Raw genomic sequence first — 3,523 nt, forward strand, 5'->3', positions numbered from 1 at the left:
CCACCCTTGGTGCCCCCTGAGCTGGTCTCCTTGGGGGGACCCCACCACCTCCTCCTTGCCCCAGAGCCTGGCTTGCTTTGGGGACCCTCCCCGCTGGAAACCCCTGCTGGTGGGAAGGGGAAACTGAGGCAGGGGCTGGGCGGACCCTGGGAGGAGCCCCTGGGGGGCTCGGGCAGGGGCAGCTTCCCCCAGCACCCACAGGGCTTTGGATTTTGTGACAAATAAATGAATTTTGGTTAAAAAAGGAGCAGGGTGTGCGCAGTTCCCTCTGGGGGGGATGGGGAGGGAGTGGGGTAGGAGGGGGATGTGGGGTGGGGTGCCATGGAGGGGTGGGGGGGTGGTACGGCTGGGGGTTGGGCTGTGCGGGGGGGTGGGGGGCTCAAGCCTGGGGCAAACTCTCCCCGGCCTCTTTCCCAGCACCCCCTTTGGGAAATGCAAAAATTCCCATCCCAACGCATCCAAGCATCATAGCGCAATGGGGTGCGGGTGTTTCAACACCAAAAAATGCCCTCCCCAGGTGTCCTGCCCTGGGGTGGGCACCCGCCTACCCCAGCCCCCCCAGCAGCTCTGATTGCATCAGGCAGCCGCCCTGTCCCACCAAATCCCATTTTCAGGCTTTTCTCCTCCTTATCTGGGGTCAGGACAAGCCCCGGGTGACTCAGCCCCACGGCGTGAAAAGGGGCCACTGATGCTACACCTAAAACCCAAGGGATGGGGACAAGGGGCCACCTGGGTTTGTGTGGGGGGTTTTGGGGTGCAGGGCAGGACAGCAGCCCACACTGACCCGGGGACTTTGATGAGCCACCAAATGGCTCCTCTCCCATTTCCCGGCCCCGCCACTTCCTGAGGCTTCGCTCTAAATAAATTTTCCCCCTATTTGTTATTTTCATCCTTCATTTACTTTTAATGAACTATCCTGTTGCCTCAGCCTTTGTTCCCGCTTGGAAAGGATGCAGGATCATTACTGGGTTCCTTGGGAAGCTTCCCGTTGGAGCGGGGGGGGGGGGGGCCTGTAATAATACCCCCCGCGCCTAATTTTGGGAGGCAGCCCAGGCAGAGTCATCCCTCCTCAGGGATGCTCCTTTGTCTTCACGAGGTAAATAGAGGAGGTGGCTGGTGGGGGCTGTGCTTTGGGTAAACCGCCCGGCACAGAGGCTTGGGAGCCCATGGTGGCTTCTGTGCCCCTGGCTGGGAATTTTTGGGAAGCTCCCCATGGTTCTGGTTTGGTCCAAGAGCCAGGATGGTGGAAATGCTGCATCTGGGGCTGTGGCCCCAAGGGAAATTTGGGGAAGGAGGCTGTTTACATTTGAGGTGCCTTCCAGGCTCTCTTGCCCTGGAGAGACCCCTTGATACTGCCCATCTGTCTGTCCATCCATCCGTCTGTCTGTCCATCCATCAATCCGTGCCTCCCTCCCTCCCTCCCTCTATCCATCCATCCTGCCAGCTCCTCATCTCCCTATCCCTCCCCTCATCCCTTTGTTCTACCACCCCTCCATCCCTCCATCTATGCATCCATCCATCCCTCCCTTATCCCCTCCATCCCTTATCCCTTCCATCCCTTAACCCCTCCACCCCTCCATCCCTTATCCCCTCCACCCCCCCCGCAGCCACGCTGCGGGCATGTGTGTCCCCCCGGGATGGGGACCCCAAGGCTGTTTTTTCCCGGCAGAGCCTGACGGAAAGAGGATGATCCAGGGGGAGAGGAGTCACTGAGGGGTTGTTGCTTCCCTGGTAGGATGTGAGTAACTCCAACTGGCTTCAGAGGAAGTCACCAAATCCCACCTCACGGCAAAGCCTGACACTGCTCTTCCTGGCGAGGGATGCCTGGGCAGCACCAGGAGCTCGGCCCCGTGTCCTGACCCCCTGCGGGGCTCCCACCAGCGGCCTGGGGGCTGCATGGGGACCAGGGGACACCGCAGGGATGGTCACCGCTCCCGGCAGATAGCCGCTCTCCCCCCCCCGTCTGGGAGCATCCTTGGAAATCCCTGGGAAGGCTGGGGAGCAGGGGGTGCGCTCCTTCGGGGTGAACCTGGGGACCCTCCCTCCTGAAAAAGCAATGCTGCAGCAGCTCCATCCTGCTGCGGGGCCAAGCTTGGCCGGGGCCTGTGGGGCGCAGCCAGGTCACCCCAAATCCCGTGTGGCAGGGCCAGGGAGCTGGAAAGGAAGGGGGCTGTTCTGCGAAGGGACCCTTGGTTGGAGCTGGGGGGGTGTGGGCTCTGGCGGGAGGCGCAGGGTGATGGATGAACCGGGACGGGGACGGGAACGGGGATGGGAGCCAACCCCCCCCACACCCCAGGGATCTCCTCAGCCCTGAGCTGCGTTTTCAAGCCACCAAACGGTGGAGCAGGAGGTTCAGCCCCCCCGCATCCTGCCCGGGGGGGTGTGTGTGACATGATTTGGCGTTATGCTGGGCTGGGCTGATGTCCCCAGGCGGCCCCTTTGAAGTGACCTCCTTGTTTACAGCTGCCCTCACGCGTCCCACCCCAAAGCAAGCAGAGGGGGTCCTTGCAGTCCCGCGCTGCGGTGGGGAGGGGGGGTCCCGCTCCGGTTTGCACCGGGAAAGCGTGGCTTTGCCGAAGCCGTGCAGAGCTGCTTTCGCAGAGTCCGCGGCGCAGGAATAGCTGGGAAAATAACGGCAGGGCGGGGGCTGCCGGCTTTCGAAGGAGGCGATGGAGAGGGCTCATTTTGGGCGGTCCCTGCCCCCCGGTGTGTGTCCCTGAGGGCGACCCATCCAAAATTTGGCCCCAACACCCCCTGGGGGGGGCGATTCTCCCTGTGTTAGGAGAAGAAAAAGCTTCAGGTGGTTGTGGGAAGTGCTGGGGGCTCTGGGGTGGCAGAGCTCAGGCTGCCAGTAACGAGGGAGGGGGCAGAAGAGAGAAAATGGGGTGAAGAGGCAGGGGAGAGTTTGGGGTTTCTCCCCTCTCCCGCGCTTCCGGAGGTTCAAGCGCGAAGGGCATGGGAAGAGCCATGGTATGGGACCCCCCGCACCCCTGTGTGACCCTGCCGGGTTGGGGAGGGGCAGAGGGAGGAGGAAGGACAGAGAAAAAGGGATGGAAAAGGAGGGGGGGGAGTTTGGGAGTGGGGGAGATCGGGGAAGGGAGGTGGGGATGGAGTATGTGGAAGGATGGCTGGCTGCGCGGCTGGATGGACAGATGGACAGAGGTGTTGGGAGGGAGGGTAGGAGGGAGGGGAAGGTGGGTGTAGAGGGATGGGTGAGAGAATGGATGGACAGACGGACGGATGGGTGGATGGATGGATGGGCAGATGGACAGATGGACAGGTGCTGGGAGGGAGGGAAAGATGGGTGCATGCACGGAGGGATGGTGGGATGTCTGGCAGGATGGACAGACAGATGGAAGACTGGGGAGATGGGTGGGTGGATGGAGGGATGGGTGGAAGGACAGACGGACAGACGGGAAGTTGGGGAGATGGGTGGGTGGACATGGGGCCGGTGGGGTGACATTTGAGGTGGGCCAGCTGGCTGTGGCAGTGAGGGGGAGGGGGGGGGGTGCAGGGGTGCTGA

The sequence above is a fragment of the Egretta garzetta genome, unplaced genomic scaffold (genome assembly GCF_000687185.1).
Source record: "Egretta garzetta isolate BGI_Z169 unplaced genomic scaffold, ASM68718v1 scaffold923, whole genome shotgun sequence".
Taxonomy (NCBI): Eukaryota; Metazoa; Chordata; class Aves; order Pelecaniformes; family Ardeidae; genus Egretta; species Egretta garzetta.